Source organism: Heteronotia binoei, chromosome 1, assembly GCF_032191835.1.
Source record: "Heteronotia binoei isolate CCM8104 ecotype False Entrance Well chromosome 1, APGP_CSIRO_Hbin_v1, whole genome shotgun sequence".
Lineage (NCBI taxonomy): Eukaryota > Metazoa > Chordata > Lepidosauria > Squamata > Gekkonidae > Heteronotia > Heteronotia binoei.
Window position 1 is genome coordinate 16,771,855 of NC_083223.1, and position 21,152 is coordinate 16,793,006.

Consider the following 21,152-nt stretch of genomic DNA (forward strand, 5'->3'; position numbering starts at 1 on the left):
CTGTAAAAAGTCTGCCGTGAAAACGTTGTGAAAGCAACGTCACCCCAGAGTTGAAAACAACTAGTGCTTGCACAGGGGACCTTTCCTTTCCTTTCTGCCTTGAGGAGGATTTCTAAAGAAGACGGCACTGACAAGGGAGAGCTGGCTTTTCGCTGTTGTGAACTAATGTACTGATTGTGACTTGGGAGTATAAACTCCCTTGCAGCCTGCATTCTACAGCCGCTCTTTGTTTCGTTCAGAACCGTAACTCTTCCACATTCATCACTGCTGTTATTCTTGATGCGTGGTTACATATGCAGTACTTCCAGTCAAGCTTGTATTCCTATTAGAGATTTCCCGTACTGGAAATAAAAACAATGCATCTGCTGTATGGAGCAGAGTCAGAGGCCCGTCTGGTCCTGCGTCTCTCCACGCAAATCTCTCGATGTGATTGTTATGGAAGGAGTATATGAACAATTACTGGGTAATTTCTTAAGTCTGAGATCTGATGAGGTTAGGCCAGCCTGGGCTGTCTGGATCAGGGGACCAAATTCTTACCTCAGCGATAATGCAACAATACAGAAAAAAAAAATTGCACGCAGGGGTGGAATTCTAACAGGAGCTCCTTTGCATATTAGGCCACACCCCCTGATGTAGCTAGTCCTCCAAGAGCTCACAAAAAAGAGCCTTGTAAGGTCTTGGAGGATTGGCTACATCACGGGGTGTGGCCTAATATGCAAAAGAGCTGCTAGAATTCCGCCCCTGATTGCAAGCATCACAAAGAGGACTTTTTGCAAAGGTAAATAAGGCTGCACCATAACAGTGTGACTCAGAGAGAGGCCTGGGGTGGAAGACTGCAGCTGTGTATTGTATTGTCAGTTGCTCTGAGTAGACATCTGCTATGTAATTTTTGCTTTTGTTTACCATGTCCTGTTAATACTCATGCTGGGCTTTGCCTTTGGTTGGTTTTCCAGATCTCTGCCTGTCAAATGCCTGGTTATGCATTATTTTTTTGGATACCCCACTATGGTGATCCTACTGCTTTATTCTATGTAATCCGCCTCCCAGCGAGAAAGTCAGACTATAAATAACGTAAATGAAAAATTGAAGTTTGTGCCCCAACTTGCAGTACACTGAAGGCCTCTGTGCTGACCTGGTATCTACATTCTATCACCAAAGGTACCTAGAAAGCTTTCCCTAAGGGGCTGGTGCATAGGGCAGGGGGCTGCAATAGACAATATTGATTAACGTCATCAGACTTTGTATCTAAGGCTATGGAATTGTATCCCACCCTCCGTTCTGACTCTCAGTGTCTCAGATTGGTTTACAGTCGCCTTTACCTTCCTCCCCTGCAACAAACACCTTGTGAGGTAGGTGGGGCTGAAAGCACTCTCACAAAAGCTGCCCTTTCAAGGACAGCTTTGCAAGAGCTGTGGCTGACCTGAGGCCATTCCAGCAGCTGCAGGTGGAGGAGTGGGGAATCCCGGTTCTCCCAGATAAGCGTCCGCACACTTAACCACTACACCAAACTGGCTCTCTAGAGCAGGGTTTCTGAAGAGGACATCAGTCTACATGGGAGAAGACAGTTCTTTAGACGTTCCTGTACTGAGCTGTTACAGAAAGTTACCTTGATGGACGGTATTGCAAGCCACTGACAGGTTCAGTGGAGTTAACGCTGAAATGGTCTATAAAATCATTGTCACCCAATAATGTCTGGGTATGTGCCACCCACATGGGTGTCCTGTTAATAGGTGGAAGAAAATGGGTTTGTTGTGTGCTTCTGAAGGGCACTGTGGATTGCCCCTTCTCAGAGAATCATTAATTGTTTTGCAGACTTAGGTGGTCATTTTTTCTCAAGTAGTTGTCAGCCAAGATAAACCAGGGTCAGGCATAAAGGGAGTAGCGTCATCCATCCATCCATCCATCCATCCATCCATCCATCCATCCAAGCACCTTCTCAACATCTTTTGGGTGCAATAAAAAAAGGTAAAAGTAGTCCCCTGTGCAAGCACCAGTCGTTTCCAACTCTGGGGTGACGTTGCTTTCACAACGTTTTCACGGCAGACTTTTTTCACGGGGTGGTTTGCCACTGCCTTCCCCATTCATCTACACTTCCCCCTCCGCCCCCCCCCCCCCACGCAGCAAGCTGGGTCCTCATTTTACCGACCTTGGAAGGATGGAAGGCTGAGTCAACCTGGAGTCGGCTACCTGAACCCAGCTTCCGCCGGGATAAAACTCAGGTTGTGAGCAGAGGGCTCCTACTGCAATACTGCAGCTTTTCCACTCTGCGCCACGGAGCTCTTTTTGGGTGCAATAACTGGAATTTATCATGGCTTGTAGGCAAGAGAACAAGTCTCGGTTTGTAGTTTTGGCTAGCTACATCGCAATCACAAGAGATTGCTGTTTCTTGAGAATCTGCAAGGGCTTTTTTTGTGTAGGAAAGAGCCCAGCAGGAACTCATTTGCATATTAGGCCACACCCCCCTAATGCCACCATTGTTTCACGCAGGGCTTTTTGTAGAAAAAGTCCAGCAGGGGCTCGTTTACATATTAGGCCACGCCCCCTGGTGGCACCGTTGTTTCACAAAGGGATTTTTTTTGTAGAAAAAGCCCAGCAGGGGATCGTTTGCATTTTAGACCACACCCTCTGATACCAAGCCACCCGGAACTGCGTTCCTGTGGGTTCCTGCTAAAAAAAAAAGCCGTGCTGAAAGCCTTCCATATCTGAGCCATGGTGAGGGCAGAAGGGAGCGGTAGAGCCAGAGGAGTTCCGAAGGCCATGTCCCATGATGACAAAACCTTGGTTTGTTTAATTCTGAATGAAACCCCTTGATGTCTTGTGTCTGAGAACTCCACCGAACTTGTCCCAAACTATGTTACAACTAGTATAGGGACCAGACGAAACAAAGCACAGCAGAGTAGCGGAAGCCTGAAAATTAGTAGATGTTTGCTGCAGTGTTTTCAACGCCACCGTAAGCCCTTGGAGGGCTGTGTGCTCCTGCAGATTAAGGACAAAGCAGCAACCACCTGCCTAATGAATAGCTTCTTCAGTGTGGCATCCAGGGGTGGAATTCTAGCAGGAGCTCCTTTGCATATTAGGCCACGCACCCCTGGTGTAGCCAGTCCTCCAAAAGCTTACAAAAGAGAGCCTTGCAAGCTCTTGGAGGATTGGCTACCTCAGGGGTGTTTGGCCTAAGATGCAAAGGAGCTCCTGCTTGAATTCCGCCCCTGGTGGTATCTCATTAGCAGGAGCAACTTAACATTTTCATGTCGGGCAGAAAGCCCTGACCTGGAGGACCCAGGCTAGCCTGATCTCATCAGATCTGGGAAGCTAAGCAGGGTTAGGGTCAGGGTCAGGGTTAGGGTTAGGGTTAATAGAAAAGGAGGTGCCAGAGCTCATTAGCACAACTCATTTGCATAACTCATTTGCCTATGCCGCACACCCCCGACATCACCGGAAGGTGGGCTAAATTATATCAGCTCAGCAGCTACCTTAAAAATGCTTCTGGAATCATAGTAACTGTCATAATAAAACCTTCCTCCCATCATACTTTTAAAACGACCATCTCCAAGTGGCCACAAAGGCATGAGGAAGACTTCCCTTTGTCTGCTTTATATGTTTTGGTTATTTCCCCATTTTTTTGGTGGGGGGAAAACATTAGAAAGTTTGTCAAATCTTACAGTTCAGCAAAATTCGCACAGGGGGTTTGAACGACGGAGCCCAGAAGCAAGTGTGTTTTTTGTGGCGGTGGGGGGGAGGGTGGATGTAAGAAAGAGAGCACAATAAAATGTAGAAATTCTGGAGCTCGCTCCTGTGAGCTCCTGCCCAAATTGAGACCTCCAAGGAATACCAGGGTCGTGACATAGAGGCAGGCAATGGCAAGCCATCTCTGTTCCTTGAAAACCCCATGGGGTTGCTGTCAGTCACCTGTGATTTGATGGTACGTTCCACCACCACGAAGCCTGTGGTTGCTACACAGAGGCAGACAATGATATACCACCTCTGAACATCTCTTGCCTTGAAAAGTCTAGCAGGGACTTGACAGTACTCTCCCTCCCAAGAGCTACATCAACATCAGGGGTCATTTTGTAGAAAAACAGGTTGTGGAGCTCATTAATATAACTCATTAGCATATTCGTGCCCCCCCCCCCAGCCAAAAGCAACCCAATGAAAGAAAGGAGAGAGATCCAGCCAGCCCAAGCAGGCCTCACTCACCTGGGGCTCTCCTTGGCCTCCCCCCTCTCCCCCACCGTCAAAAGGCCAGCAAGCCACCTGCTTCCCAGAATCACATCATAAGTGGAGAAAAGGCACGGGCTTCTCCAGGGGTTTATGAGGGCTGCTGGGGGTGTGGCAAAACTCCTGGTGGCTGGCTTATGGATTGTTATGCAGCTGCACCTACTATTCAATGGACAAGGTTCAGGAGCTGTGCTCCTGTGAGCTCCTGCTGAATTCGAGGCCTGATCAGCATACATAGGATCAGTGTTCCCTCTAAGCTGAGGTAGCTCACAGATTTTTAGCCTCCAGCTCACACGGACAGGATGAGCTAACCCCAGAGCACAATAATTTATGCAGCAGCTCACGAAGGAGAGTTTTTGGTCACAAGGCTCTGCAGCTTAGAGGGAACGTTGCATAGGATTAGTTTTTTTTACTGCTCTCACTGCTGTGGTTGCTTTTTGCAGTTTGCTTGGGGCATAAGATGTTGTATTCAGTTGGCTTTCCTGCTTCAGAGCACTAACCTGCTGTTCCTTCCTGTCTTCGGCTTCCAGCTCTTGTGGTAGAAGCGATGCCTAGATGCAGCGGTGACTCATTTTTGTCCACAGGGCCCTTTACATCAGCGGGAGAAAGCCGTCCCGGCTACTGTGTTCGTTGCTTCAGGGTCCTCCGAGGATACGTTTGGGCACCTGATGGCCAAGGTGGCGCTCTCTTTTACCCTGCAGAGGATCTTTAAAATGTCTTCCCCCGCAGTTGCTGTGCGGCTGCGGGAGGAAAACAATAGGGGAGCAAATGCAAAATGTACGGTACTTTGTAGCCTGGCCCTGAGGCTTCTGCTCGCTCTGAAAGAAGTTCTGAGTTTGCATAATGTTCAGCAAAAGCCCTTTAGCCCAGAGGCGTCAGACTCATTTGTTATGAGGGCAGGATCTGACATAAATGTTACTTTGTTGGGCTGGGCCACATGTCCCATAAAACGTAATGCCAGGTACCAGAGCTATAACCTTTATAAATGACCAGGGGTGGAATTCCAGCAGGAGCTCCTTTGCCTATTAGGGCACGCACCCCCTGATGTAGCCAATCCTCCAAGAGCTTACAAAAAAGAGCCTTGTAAGCTCTTGGAGGATTGGCTACATCAGGGGGATGTGGCCCAATAGGAGCTCCTGCTAGAATTCTACCCCTGTAAATGACACAGGCAAACCCAAGCAACAATATCGGGTTTTTTTACTTAAAATAATAATAATAAATAATAATAATAATAATAACAACAACAACTTTATTTTTATATCCCGCCCTCCCCCGCCGAAGCGGGCTCAGGGCGGCTAACAGACATGGAGATCCCATGATTCATATAAAACAATGTAAACAATTTTAAATATATCAGTTGCATAATAAATTATTTAAAATAGATAAAATGTATAAAATGGGTGCTAAATACTGTAATCATAATATCCACAAGATGGCTAGATGTCCACATGTCAGATTAATCGGGTTCTATCTCGAAAGCAAGCTGGAAAAGAAATGTTTTGCAAGCCCTGCGGAATTGGTTCAGGTCCCGCAGGGCTCGCACCATCTCTGGAAGGTGGTTCCACCAACGAGGGGCCATCACTGAGAAGGCCTGCTCCCTAGTAGCCTTCAACCTAGCATCTCTTGGCCCAGGGATTGTTAGTAAGTTCTGAGAGCTAGATCTCAGTGCTCTCTGGGGCACATATGGGGAGAGGCGGTCCCTTAGGTAGGCAGGTCCTCGGCCATATAGGGCTTTAAAGGTAATAACCAGCACTTTATAGCGAACACGGTACACAACCGGCAGCCAATGCAGATCCCGCAGCCCAGGCCGCGCAGGTTCCCACCGTGGTAGTCCCTCCAGCAGCCTGGCCGCCGCGTTCTGGACTACCTGAAGTCTCCGTGTTCGGTGTAAGGGCAGCCCCATGTAGAGGGCATTGCAGTAGTCTAGTCTCGAAGTGACCGTTGCGTGGATCACAGTTGCTAGGTCGCTGCGCTCCAAGAAGGGAGCCAGCTGCCTCGCCCTCTTGAGATGGAAGAAGGCGGATCTAGCAGTGGCGGCTATCTGGGCCTCCATTGATAGAGAGGATTCCAGTAGCACTCCCAGGCTTTTGACTTTGCGCACTGGTACCAGTGGCGCACCGTCAAAAGCCGGTAGGGTAATCTCCCCTCCCGGTCCGCCGCGGCCCACGCAAAGGACCTCAGTCTTCGCCGGATTCAACTTCAGCCCGCTCAGCCTGAGCCAGTCAAATACAGAGTATTTGACTGAAAGCAACTGATTTACTGGGGAATTCACAGAAGCCCCAATAAATATATGTAGTGATATGCAAGGCTAGGTTTCCCCCCCCCCAAGAGATACCATAAAAGGGGGTGGGGGAGTATCTTACATTTCCATACAAATTAGTTACTTTTTAGTACTTTTAGGAAATGAGTCATCTTTTGTACTTTTAGGAAATGAGTCGTCTTTTGGAATGGGCACAAACCGGGAAAATGTGGTTCAGTTCATGGTATGGTCAATTCACGAACCACAAACTTTCAACTTTTAGGGGCCAAACAAACCAGCTTGGTTTGTGAGGTTTATAGCTTCCTAGAATAATGCCCCCCCCCAAAAAAAAATTCTTAGAGATGCCAGAGGATTGGACTTACGGGACCCAAGTTACACGTGATCATTTCCCCAGAAAGCATTTTACAGGGTGCAACTTCTTTGGGGAATCCGTAACTTGGACCCCATAAACGATAGGTGGTCGTTCTGACAGGCGCAAGTTCAGGAGTGTATAGGACAGTTCCTGTGAAAGCAAGAGACATCAAAGTCACAAGGGGCTTCCTGCAGATGCTCGTCTACATGTGCTCCCAAGTTCCACCTCCCTGTTGCTTTGCAGTTTGGTAAACATTGAGAAGGAGTGGAGACAGTCTGTCTGCAAATGTATTTGTTCACTAACCTCCGTGAACGGCTCGAAGGCCGTAAACTTCACGAACCACACACCGACCAGAATTCATCACCAACTTCAGTTCCTGAACTAGTTTGTGCCCATCCCTGGTCATCTTCCTTGCAAGTAAACAAGGTAGTTTTCCAGCATCCCCCCTCCCCCCCATGCCCAGCCTCAGCAGCCAAAGTGGGGTGGTTGGTTAGGGAAGGAGTTGGGTAGGGCTAGGATCCGCCCCCTACTTATGGAACTCCTCGGTGAAGGCCACACAGGCGCCATCTTTCCTGTCTTGCAGAACAGGGGTCCCCAACCAGCAGTCCGTGGCCTGCTAGCAACCGGGCCGTGGAGCAAGGCCGCACCACCTCTTTCATCTGCCTGGGTCCCAAGCTGGCAGAAGGGGCGGTGCTGCTGTGGCCTTATCCTACCCCTTATTTATAGTCCCCCGCTAAACAGTTGATCAGAGGGGGCCTTTAAATGGGTGGGGGAGGCAGATTGGCCTTCTGCCACCTGGCCACCTAGTGGGGAGGTGGCAGAAACAGCCCCAGTCTCCCCATTTAAAGATCCTCATGGGTAGCAGGAATGGGGTGTAGGCTAGGGGGCAGCCTGGGGTGGCAACCCCCCCCCCCAATGCTGCCCCCCCCCCCAGTTCGTGGAAAAATTGTCTTCCACGAAATCGGTCCCTGGTGCCAAAACGGTTTGGGGACCGCTGCTGCAGAAGATGAATTTTATTTTCCGCAGGTCTTTAATGTCCTTTAAGGACTTTTATAACGAACTGCAGCTGTTTTTATTGCGAGCTGATCTTTAATTTGAAGATTTCCTGAAATTGATGGTCTGAATTCAGTGGCCTTGGTAGTGGGTTTTTTTTTTTTTTTTTTTTTGCTGTCATTTATTGTATGCTTAGTGGGAGAGGTCTAAGGGTTGTGTCATGGATTGTGGTAAATCTAAGAAGGGTGCGTTTGTACGTTTGTGGATCTCTTGCAGTCCAATCGCTGAATGATTGCCGACAACTTCCTTTTTCCTGCTCATCGCCTGCTTAGTGGGAAGTGCTCTGAGGGGCTGATATTCTTGGGGCTGTTCAGATTCGTGTTGAGATTGAGAGACACATCGAACAGCATTTTATTTCAGTGCTTTTCAGATTTTTTTTTTTTTTTAAAGCTGTGATCCAGAGAGCTGTGTGGTTAGGAGCCCATCTGCTCTCCACCCTGCCACCTGTACTCTCTGGACCACCTGATAACCCAGTTTGAGCTCCTTTTGAGAGCCAGTTTGGTGTAGTGGTTAAGCGCGTGGACTCTTAACTGGCAGAACCGGGTTTGATTCCCCACTCCTCCACTTGCAGCTACTGGAATGGCCCTGGGTCAGCCATAGATATTGCATGAGCTGTCCCTGAAAGGGCAGCTGCTGTGAGAGCTCTCTCAGCCCCACCCACCTTACATGGTGTCTGTTGTGGGGGAGGAAGATAAAGAAGATTGTGACCACCCGGAGACCACCCGGAGACTCTTAGATTCAGAGTATAGGACGGGCTATAAATCCAATATCATCATCTTCTTTTGAGATTCTTTAATCTCATAACACATTTATTTCTTTAACACTTTGTATGCTGTCTTTTTACCCATTCGGGGTGCCATAAAAACTTTGAAGCATTTAAACAATTAAAAATGCAGTTAAAATTTAAAAATTTCAAATGAAAACCCATAACGCTAGAAGCAGGGTCAGTAACTGGCGTATGCAAGACGAAACAAAAAAAGTTTTCACCTGCTGGCACAAGACACCAATACAGAGAGGAAGACAGATCTCCCTGAAGAGAGAGTTCGACGTTTAGCCATGATTAAGAAAGTGTTTTCTCAGGGTCATCTCCCATCTAGCCTCAGATGGCAGGAGCAACCAAAGTAGGGCCTCCAGAGGGTAGGTTTGTATAGGAAAATAAAGTAATATAACGTAAGAAGAGCCCTGCTGGATCAGAACAGTGGTCCATCTAGCCCAGCATCCTATCTCACACAGTGGCCAACCAGTTCCTGTGGAGGGTCAACAACAGGGCAAGGAGGCCGAGGTCTGTCTAAGAACATCAGAAGAGCCCTGCTGGATCAGACCAGTGTTCCATCTAGTCCAGCATCCTGTATCACACAATGGCCAACCAGCTCCTCTGGAGAGCCAGCAACAGGGCAGAGAGGCTGAGGCCTTCATTATAACATCAGAAGAGCCCTGCTTGATCAGAGCAGTGATCCATCTGGTCCAGCATCCTGTCTCATACAGAGGCCAACCAATTCCTCTGGAGGGCCAACCACAGGGCAGAGAGGCTGAGGCCTTCATAAGAACATCAGAAGAGCTCTGCTGGATCAGACCAGTGGTCCATCTGGTCCAGCATCCTGTTTTACACAGTGGCCACAGTTCTTCTGGGAACCTCCAGCAAAACAGGGCATAGAGGGCTAGGGTTTGCCAGGTTTGTGTTGGAGAATACCTGGAGACTTTGGGGGTGGATATGAGAGAGGGTGGGGTTTAGAGTCCACCCTCCAAAGCAGCCGTTTTCTCCAGGGAAGCTGGTCTCTGCCGGCTGGAGAGCAGTTGTAAAAGCAGGAGGTCTCCAGGCCCCACCTGGAGACTGGCAGCCCTAACTGAGGCTTTCCTCTGATGTTGCCTCCTGGCTTTGGGATTTAGAGGTTTACTGCCTCTGAATGTGGAGGTTACCTTTTCCATGGTTTCTGGCCATCGATAAGACCTGCCCTGTGTGAATCTAATTTGCTTATAAAGCTGTCTGTACTTGTAGTTATCACTATATGAACTGGCATTGTAATCACTCCTTGTATAAAGGAGTTTTACCCTTTATCCGACCTGAATCTGATGCCTGTCGGCTTCGTTTGGTACCCTTGAGTTCTACTGTTTTGAGAGAGGGAGACAAAGTTATCTCGGTTCACTTTTTGTATTCCGTGCATAATTTTATAATCCTCTATATCACAGGGGTGGCCAAACTGCGGCTCGGGAGCCAAATGTGGCTCTTTCTCACGTATTGTGTGGCTCTTGAAACCCCCACTTCCCTGTTGGCTGGCTTGGAGAAGGCATTTCTCTCTGTAAATCACTTCTGCAAGCCAAGTTAGCCGATGGCTTGAAGAATGCATTTAAAGTTAAAGTTGATTTCTTTCTACCCCCACCTCCCCTCCCTCCCCGTCTATTTGCCTTCCTTCCTTCCTTCCTTCCTTCCTTCCTTCCTTCCTTCCTTCCTTCCTTCCTTCCTTCCTTCCTTCCTTCCTTCCTTCCTTCCTTCCTTCCTTCCTTCCGTCTGTCTTGCAGCTCTCAAATATCTGATATTCATGTCTTGTGGCTCTCAAACATCTGACATTTATTCTATGCTAAGTGAGTTTGGCCATCCCTGCTCTGTCATGTTCCCTTTTAGTCATCTGTTTTCTAAACTGAAAAATCCCACTGCATTTGCAATGGCAGTTAGAAGAAAAATTAAAGGAAAAGCAAAGCAAAACTACCCGGTCTTTTTCCTAAACCAAAAAATCCCACTGCACTCATAATGTAGTTCGAAGAAACATTAAAGGAAAAGCAAAAAACAAAGAAGCAAACACACAACCTACCTGGGCTCTTTTCTGAACCGAAAAATCTCACTGCATTCGCAGTGCAGTTAGAAGAAAAAAATAAATAAAGGGAAAGCAAAACAAAACTCCCCAGGCTCATGCACAACTAAGGAACTTCCTCAGCTGTAGATACTGTCTTTAGTTATTTATAAACCAAATAAACATTCCTGCTTCACTCTCTGCCAGTAGCTTTAAAATACAGTTTTTAGATTTGTGGCATGTAACAACCTGAACTGACCTGTTGTCCAGATATTAAATACTAAATTAAATACTAAATTTAAAGCCCCAGCTTTAATACCGTTGATATTAGTGACTGGAGTGATTGAATATTCATCGTATAGAACTAGTTTGTCTTTTTCAGGGCAGCTGCCCTTTTGGGAGGAGTAATGACGTGATTTAATTAGCAGTTGCCATGCATAAAATATAGCTGTTAAGGAGGGCTGGTGACATGGAGCCGTACCAAGCCGTTCCTCTTGGGAAACCTTTTAGAGGTGCGCTCCCTCAGGTGGGTGCAACCTCTAAAGGCCAGCACGGCGCAAAACCAGGAAGCTTGCTGGACTAATGCTTGAACTTTGCTCACCACAGTGTCTTTGTTCCGAGCTTTCCTTCCTATACTCACATGAACACGCTCATGCGTCTCTGGGTGTGTTCGAGTAAATATGTCTTTAGAAGACTCGGTAAGTTCACTTAATTCTTTGTTGAAAAGCAGTGGATATAGCACGCTTGTACAATCTCCGGCAGCAGCAGTGTGACTTTGGTTAAACAGTGATCGCTTAAGCTTATTTTGATTTTAAAGCGACCGAGCCCCAGATGTGTTTGTGCCAAGCTGTGCCCTGAAGTTAACACTTTTTATGAAGTCTGAACTTTCCCAGAGTTGGACAGCTGTTTGGTTGTACGGTAGTTCAGTTTTGTTACGTTTGAGTTTAGGAACTGCTTTTTTTTTTTAAGGTTATACACCGACTTTTCCAAATTTGAGTGAATGTGGGAAAGCTGTCTGATTTAAATTTAAACACTTGGAAATGGTGTTTCTGGTGGCGCATCAAAAGCTTGTGCCTTTATTCAGGAAGTTTGCACAGTCTTGTGTGTTTTTCCTTGGGCTGGTTTATAAAATGACGGTGCAACTGGACACCGACGGCCGGTCTTTTTCTCAACCCCAGTGCAAGTGACGATTAACTTTATTGGCTAAAATGTATTTTTTTTTTAAAAAAAAATGGCTTTCTGTGAAAAAAGTTTCTTAAACGTGTGTTCTTCCTTAAAAGGCAAGAAATTTCACATCCCAGTATTTCCAGACAAAATCTTTTCCTATATTCATTGTGGCGAAGTGACTGCCAGACAAACTGGGGCTTTGGGAGGAAGAGGCGGGCATAGACTTGCGTCCAGAGTTTTTATTTGGTACAACAGATATTTTAAAGATTAATGTTAGGGTATTTGTCGTTTGAGGGTGGTGTCGACTTCGTGTCTTTTGGTGTTTCTGTCATTTCAGCCACCCAAGTGAGCTTCTCAAGTATCGGTTGTTGTAGATTTTCCAGGCTGTGTGGCCGTGGTCTTGGCATTGTGAGACCTGACGTTTCACCAGTAACTGTGACTGGCATCCTCAGAAGTGTAACCCAGAAAACTGGAGTTCTCTCTGGGTCAGATTTACTAATCAAGGCTGATCTTGCTTAGCTTTCAAGATTTAATGGGATTAGGCTAGCCTAAGCCCTTAAGCCATTCGTTGGGTCATATTTGATTCAGAGAGAACTCCAGTTTTCTGGTTATACAGCTGAGGATGCCAGTCACAGTTACTGGTGAAACGTCAGGTCTCACAATGATGTTGTTGGATTTATATCCCACCCTCCACTCAGAGTTTCAGAGCGGCTCCCAATCTCCTTTATCTTCCTCCCCCACAACAGACACCCTGTGAGGTGGGTGGGGCTGAGAGGGCTCTCACAGCAGCTTCCCTTTCAAGGACAGCTCTGCAAGAGCAATGGCTGACCCAAGGCCATTCCAGCAGATGATGAAGAAGATATTGGATTTATATCCCGCCCTCCACTCCGAAGAGTCTCAGAGCGGCTCACAATCTCCTTTACCTTCCTCCCCCACAACAGACACCCTGTGAGGTGGGTGGGGCTGAGAGAGCTCTTCCAGAAGCTGCCCTTTCAAGGACAACCTCTGCCAGAGCAATGGCTGACCCAAGGCCATTCCGGCAGATGATGAAGAAGATATTGGATTTATATCCCGCCCTCCACTCCGAAGAGTCTCAGAGCGGCTCACAATCTCCTTTACCTTCCTCCCCCACAACAGACACCCTGTGAGGTGGGTGGGGCTGAGAGAGCTCTTCCAGAAGCTACCCTTTCAAGGACAACCTCTGCCAGAGCTATGGCTGACCCAAGGCCATTCCAGCAGCTGCATGTGGAGGAGTGGGGAATCAAACCTGGTTCTCCCAGATAAGAGTCCACGCACTTAACCACTACACCAAACTGCCAACACCACGGCAACACAGCCTGGAAAATCTACGACAACCAATGGACTCCGGCCCTGAAAGCCTTCGACTTCTCAAGTACGTTTCCAAAAGCAGAGGGGAAAATCTGGATGGGCATAGAAAGCTTCTGTTGTATGCTGCGCTGAATAACAAGTCCTACGTCTTTGGTGGGGCTGTACTGCAGTATTCGCCCAGTACCTGCGCAAGGCTAATATGCATCCCTAACAAAAAGTGGGCATCTGTGAAGCGACCCCAACTGGCACCATCTCCCCAGCAGGCGTCTCCTGCATGTTTTGGGATACACATTGCGGGAATTTAAACACTGGGAAATGGTGTTTCTGGCGGCACAGTAAAGGTTTTGTGCCTTCATTCAGGAAGTTCACACGGTCTGTGTGTTTTTCCTTGGGTTTGACTAGATCAGCGGTCCCCAACCATTTTTGGCACTAGGGACCAGTTTGGTGGAAGACAACTTGGGGGGGGGGGCGATTGTTTTGGAATGATATCATTGTGCACTTTATTTTGGTGTGGTGGTTAAGTATGTGGACTCTTATCTGGGGGAACCGGGTTTGATTTTCCTCTACATAAGAACATAAGAGAAGCCATGTTGGATCAGGCCAATGGCCCATCCAGTCCAACACTCTGTCACACAGTGATCAATATTTATATATATATACACACACACACACTGTGGCTAATAGCCATTGATGAACCTCTGCTCCATATTTTTATCCAGTCCCCTCTTGAAGTTGGCTGTGCTTGTAGCCGCCACCACCTCCTGTGGCAGTGAATTCCACATGTTAATTCCAGTGAATTCCACTCCTCCACTTGCAGCTGCTGCAGTGGCCTTGGGTCAGCCATAGCTCTCGCAGAGTTGTCCTTGAAAAGGCAGCTTCTGGAAGAGCTCTCTCAGCTCCACCCACCTCACAGGGTGTCTGTTGTGGGGGGGAGGAAGATAAAGGAGATTGTGAGCCACTCTGAAATTCGGAGCGGAGGGCAGGATATAAATCCAATGTTGTCATCTTATTATTATTATTATTACTACATTGTAATATATAATGAAATAATTATACAACTCACAGCCTGGTTGCTAACAGGCCACAGACCGGTACTCATCCACAGCCTGGGGTTGGAGACCACTGGACTAGATGACCCAGGACTAGATGATTCCAGCTCCAATTCTACGAATAGACCTGACCCGAATGGCTTAGGCTAGCCCGATCTCATGAAATCTCAGAAACTAAGCAAGGTTGGCCTTGATTAGTACTTAGATGGGAGACCACCAAGGATGTCCAGGTTGCGACACAGGATCAGGCCATGGCAAACCTTAAAAACCTCGTGGGGGCCGTGGCAAGCCTTAAAAACCTCGTGGGGGTAACCACGAGATGGGGGAGGGACGGTGGCTTAGTGGTAGAGCATCTGTTTGGGAAGCAGAAGGTCCCAGGTTCAATCCCTGGCATCTCCAAAAAAGGGTCCAGGCAAATAGGTGTGGAAAACCTCAGCTTGCAACTTGACGGCACTTTCCACCACCGTTGCAGAACAACGTAGGGAGGCATCTCTAAGGTGACTCATAGTCAAACGTTGTTACTCAGATTATTTTTGGCCTATCGGAGCTTAATCAGACGATAGTAATGGAAGCTTCAAGTTGAAGACATGCGGGTCATGTAACTCTAGCACATAGGTGCATGATAACACCATAAGTACAGGGTTTGTTGCTTTACTTTTTTGCTTGATTGTCTTAGGCTTAGGAAACTTTCCCACTTCTGGCATCTGAAAACACGGAGAGCGAGATTTGAGTCCGGTAGTACCTTAGAAAGAGCCCCGTGGCGCAGAGTAGTAAAGCTGCAGTCCTAACCTCTGCTCATGACCTGAGTTCGATCCCGGCGGAAGCTGGGTTCAGCTAGCCTGCTCCAGGTTGACTCAGCCTTCCGTCCTTCCAAGGTCGGTAAAATGAGGACCCAGCTTGCTGGGGGGAAAGTGTAGAGGACTGGGGAAGGCGATGGCAAACTACCCCGTAAAAAGCCTGCTGTGAAAACGTTGTGAAAGCAATGTCACCCCAGAGTCGGAAACGACTGGTTGCTTGCACAGGGGACTACCTTTACGTTTAGTACCTTAGAAACCTACTACATCATTATTGTACATTTTCAATAGAGGTACAGAAGGGAAAAAAAGGGGAGTGGGGAAAATAGGATAAACATATATTAAGTAGGCTTTGTTATATTACCCAAATACATAGTATATGGGCAGTGTTACTAATACGAATACTAAAGATATTTCTTAGTCCATGTACAAACCTGTAAGAAGAAGAGTTTAGCAAATACATGTCATGACTTGATATATTAGCATAGTAACATCAGAGTATTTCATGAGTGTGTGTGCGTGTATCAAGACTGATCAGCTATAAAGATAAAGGGAGACCCCTGTGCAAGCGCTGAGTCATTACCGACCCATGGGGTGACGTCACGTCATGACGTTTTCTTGGCAATCTTTTTACAGGGTGGTTTGCCATTGCCTTCCCCAGTCATCTACGCTTTACCCCCAGCAAGCTGGGGACTCATTTTACTGACCTCGGAAGGATGGAAAGCTGAGTCAACCTGGAGCCAGCTACCTGAACCCGGCTTCTGCCGGGATTGAGCTCAGATTGTGAGCTTGGACTGCAGTACTGCAGCTTACCACTCTGCGCCCTGGGTCTCCATATATATATGGTTGGTAGCAATGTTCCCTCTAAGCTGCAGAGTCTTGTGAGCAAAAATTCTACTTTGTGAGCTACTGGTATTAAAATGGTGAGCTACTGGCCTTAAAGTTAGGAGCTACTGCATAAAGTATTGTGCTCTGGGGCCATATTTCCTGAGCTAAGACAAAAATGTGTGAGCTGGACACTAAACATCTGTGAGCTAGCTCACGCTAACTCAGCTTAGAGGGAACACTGGTTGGTAGATAAGTAGGTAGATGGATGTGTGTGTGTGTATAATGTAACATATCATGACTATTTGAAGGTTCGGTATGGCATCCTATTAAAGCCTTTATCTATATTCTAAGAAGAAGATAAGAAGATATTGGATTTATATCCCGCCCTATACTCTGAATCTCAGAGTCTCAGAATGGTCACAATCTCCTTTTAGTAACTAAACACTATTGCAGTCAAGTACACAGGATTTGTGTTGGGTGCCTATGAGCTGCTTCCAGCTAATGGTGACCCTGTGGATCAGGGACCTCCAACGTGTTCTGTCACCAACAGCCTTGCAAACGGAAAGTCATGACTTCCTTTCTTGAGTTAATCTATCTCCTGTTGGGACTTTCTCCTGCCTCCACATGACAGGCACGTTACTCTACATGTGGCTCTTTCACACACATTGTGTGGCTCTCGAAGCCCCCACCACCCCACTGGGCTGGCTTGGAAGAAGGCGTTTCTCTCTTTAAATCACTTCTCCAAGCTAAGCCAGCTGGTGGCTGGGAGAATACATTTAACATTCAAGTGGCTTTGTTTCCACCTCTTCCTCCTTTCCCATCTATTTGCTTTCCTTCCTTCCTTCCTGTTCTGTCTCTCTCAAAGATCTGACATTAACGTCTCGCAGCTCTCAAACATCTGACGTTTATTCTGTGTGGCTCTTACGTGAAGCAAATTTGGGCACCCCTGCTTTAGGGCATAATATCAAAACCTTGCAAGACTTTGGGTTTACCGCTCTAAAAAGCCTGTTATTTCACTCAGAGTAATGCTGCTCCAGCAGATCGGAATAGCTGCCTTTGCCAAATGAATGGATATTCTGTTACAGCCAAAAATATTTTCCTGTCGCTGCATTCTGGCAATGATAATTAAGCAAAACTTTAATTGCAAGAATGAGTTATGCCAGCTCGAAGCATCCGATGAGAGCTTCATAAAAGCTTCATTTGGCAGCAATATTGCAAGTACAGCTCTTGCTACTTGTATATAAACAAATATGTCGGTTTATTCTTGTTTTCTTTCACACTTTTCTCTGTGGTACTGCTGTGGTTGTCATCGTCTTTGCTTTCTTGACAGTACTTCATTCTTCGCAATGGCAAGGCTTGTCAGAGATTGCCTCTCTGAGAGCCAGTTTGGTGTAGTGGTTAAGTGTGTGGATTGGAAGAACCGGGTTCGATTCCCTGCTCCTCCACATGCCGCCCTGAGCCACTTGTGGGAAGGGCGGGATACAAATCCTAAATAAATAAAAAAAAAATAAAAATGCAGCCAGCTAGGTGACCTTGGGCTGGTCCCCGATCTCTCAGAGCAGTTCGCTCAAGAGCCCTCTCTGCCCCACGTTGCCTCACAGGATGTCTGTTGTGGGGAGGGGAAGGGAAAGGAGATTGTAAGCTGCACTGAGATTCCCAGGTGAAGGGTGAGGTTTAAATCCAATATCATCTCCTCTTCTACCTTGTGCACCGGGAGAATGTGTTGTTTCTGTAATGGCCTGTAAGGAGAAGAACACAGTGAGATGATAATTTTCAAAGTTAGAGTCAGTGTGAAGTAGTAGCATTTAGAGTGTCAGACTGGGACCGAAGAGTTGTTGTTCAGTCACACAGTCGAGTCCAACTCTTTTCGACCCCATGGACAAAGTCATGCCAGGCCCTCCTGTCTTCCACCATCCTCTGAAGTCTGCTGAAATTCGTGTTAGTTATATCAGTAACGCTGTCCAGCCATCTCATCTTTTGCCGTCCCCTTCTTCTTTTGCCTTCTGTCTTTCCCACCATCAGGGTCTTCTCCAGGGAGCGCTGCCTTCTCATTGGGTGGCCAAAGTATTGGAGCTTCAGCTTCAGCATCTGACCTTCCAGGGAACAGTCAGGGTTGATTTCCCTTAGGACTGACTGATTGGATCTTCTTGCAGTCCAAGGGACTCTCAAAATTCTTCTCCAGCACCAAAAACCAAAGAGACCTGAGTTCAAATCACCACTCACTTAAACTCACTTGGTGACTTTGGCTCAGTTATGTTCTCTTAGCCTGACCTGCCTCGCAGGGTTACAGTGAAGGTGAAACGGTGGCAGGGAGAACCGTGGACTCTGCCATGAGCTCCTTGGGGTAAAAACAAGATGGGTAAAAGCTGGACGTAAACTGTTCTGCATATAAAGAATAGCCAGTGCAGGTATCTTTGATATATCACCTGCGCTAGCCGTGGCATGTTTCCACAACAGTGCATTCTTGCTTTGTGTGAACAGTGCTTTGACTAAATTCCCTTCTGGCTTGATTGCTTTGGAAATAAAAGCAACAGGGCTTAGCTATCATTCTTTGAAGACAGAACGCAGCGAGTGTTTGTCAATCCCACCGTTGTAGCTGTCTTCACAAATAAGCCGCTTTCTGCAAGCCCCATGTGCAGGTGAAATTGATCTTCCTAGATGGCTGGTTCAGGAGTTTTAAAAGAAGTTCCAGGGGAAAGCACTAATTAGAAGAGGTTGTGGTAATTCCCTCTCAAAAGTATACAGGTTATTCCGGCTTTTATTTTCCTGCCGCTACCCCCCCCCCCCAAAAAAAAAAAAGTGTTGGCAGAGAAAATTAGGACATAATTTACTAATTTTTTTTTAAAAAAACACCCTCTATACTGCTAGGCAAAGGTGGGAAGATCCCAACAAAGATGAAAATCATTGCATTTGAGTTGTTTTGTAATCTGTTCTGTTGCATGGGTGGCAAACTCAAGGTGCTGGTTCTTACCTTTAAAGCCCTATTCAGTCAGGATCACAAAATCTACTCTCAATCCCCAGCCTTAAAGAGGCCAGGCTCATGACAGCTACAGTCAGGGCCTTCTCTGTGGCAGCCCCAAGCTGGTGGAACTAGCTCCTTGAAGAGGTTAGGGCCCTGCAAGAACTCTCACAGTTCTGCAGGCCCTGTAAGACAGAGCTCTTCCGCCAGGCATTTGTAGACTAAGATCACATACTGCAACAGACTCCGAAACAACTGGGACGCCTTGAATATGAACCTAAGATCGATCTTCCTGTAGAACATCCAACCGGAATAACAAAAAGAAAATTTAAAGATCATTATAGCACCTGAAACGGTTTTATGTTTTCTGTATCTTTTTAATATTTTTATGTGATTTTATGTTCCATGTATTTACGTGACTGTGTAAACCACCCCGAGTCTGCTTTTGGGGGAGGGCAGGATATAAATTGAATAAAATAAAAATAAAACCACCTCAGAACTCCATTGACGGGCTCCTGTCTGAAAATCTTGGCTCTCTGCAGGAAAGAGAACTGGATGTATGAATCCCCAAAGCTAGCATTTGCAATCCAGCATCTTCAGTTTCCAGTTTTAGTTTCATACCTTTATTAGCATAAAAGTAGTGGTGATTTACAATCAACAATAGATAACAGAGGCCTGATAAATGATAAAAAAACAGGTGCATAAAACAGTCAGTTAAACCAGCGATATAAGTGAAGAATGACTACACGCCCAACGATTAAGGTACAGTGGTGTGCTTAGACTTAATTTTGTAAGCTTCTGCTAAAAATGTCGCAACGCATGTAGTCATTTGAGGGTTAACATCTTCTAAAAGGTAAACTAAAGTTTTTTCTTTGGTGAAAACACTGCGCTTGGAGTTATCCAGCCAAAAATTGTTTGCGTTGTAAGGCAAGGAATGGGCACTCTAAAATAATATGAGATAACGAATCAAGAATGCCGAATTTGCATGGGAGTGGCCTGTTTTGAGGAGGTGTTTGCCTAAGTCTGCCAAAGAGAACTATCGATGGAATCTGCCAAAGAGAACTGCCAAATCTGCCAAAGAGAACTATCGATGGAAAGGCATTTAGGCAAGCCAGAATAAAAGTTCGGTGCTGGAACGGGGAATCTAAAACAGAAAAATGGTGCAATATCATTCCATGTCTTTGATGTATACCTCGCAACGGCAGCACATATATTAAAACTGGAATGATGCAGAGAAGACTAGCACGGCCCCTGCACAAGGATGACAAATTCGTGAAGCATTCCATCCAGCATCTTAAAAAGGATGTGCCCTCTCTGAAAATATTTTTAAAATACTATTTACAAGATGTATGTGCTGTTATCATTGTTCAGGAGTGGAATTCTAGCAGGAGCTCCTTTGCATATTAGGCCACACCCCTCTGATGTAGCCCATCCTCTTAAGAGCTCACAAGGCTCTTTTTTGTAAGCTCTTGGAGGATAGACTACATCGGGTCTGTGGCCTAATATGCAAAGGAGCTCCTGCTAGAATTCCACCCCTGTAATTGTTCAATGAAGGAAACTCTGGGCTCTTTTAAAGGAGGTTTGAAATTTTGCCATGCAGAACCTCTATAGTCCAAGGTTGGGAGACCTGGTACTTTCCAGGTTTAATTATCTCCTGTCTGGACCATATGCAAGGTGTGACTGACTTCAGATTTCTGTAACTATTTTTCCCACCCCCAAAAAAAGCACTGTACGGGTGCAAAAAATGTTCCCATTGCTAGCTTGTGTAACTGCATATTTTATGACGAAAATTTTTAATGGGAGTGGGGGAGATATACCTTTCCCCTTCTGTTCTGAAGGGGAGAAGAGAAAGCAAAAGTCTACAGCTGTTGGGTGTGGAGTGGTGTAAAATCTTGTCACAGGAGAAAAGAAGGCCAAAGAGAAATTTATATTTCCCTTGCTAACAGCCTGCGGGTCTTCCTATGCGCATGCCTTTTGAGAAGGATGTTTGAAAGCTACGGTTTGAGTTTGGTTGTCATGGCTATATAACATTAATGACTGCATTTTTCAATACAATGGAAAACTCTTGAAGGTTTGCGGCCTGACATGATATGCTCTCAAATAGGAATTCTAGGTAAGAGGTGTTGTTGGGTATTGTCTTAAATAAGCATCAAAGAACATAACATTTTTAATAAAACGTGAAAATAACCTATATTTCCTCGCTGTGATAAATTAAAATGCCATTGCAATTAGAGAACACATTAGGAGGGGATTTGGCTTGAATTTCAGTATGAGCACAGCGTTGGAAAAAACTGCTACTGTTAAGGTTAGCTTCTGAAATTGCTTGGCTTTTCCATCAGTATTTTTCTTCACAGTAGTGA

General features: G+C 46.3%; 1 protein-coding gene and 1 non-coding gene across 2 annotated transcripts in view; both read left to right on the forward strand.

The window, feature by feature from the left end:
* Positions 1–21,152, forward strand: part of CD2AP (CD2 associated protein) — a 160,809-nt gene that overhangs the window by 64,830 nt on the left and 74,827 nt on the right. The window lies entirely within an intron of this gene.
* On the forward strand, positions 19,979–20,088 carry LOC132589285 (U6 spliceosomal RNA). Its single transcript, XR_009556573.1, has one exon. It is a non-coding gene; the product is annotated as a U6 spliceosomal RNA (small nuclear RNA).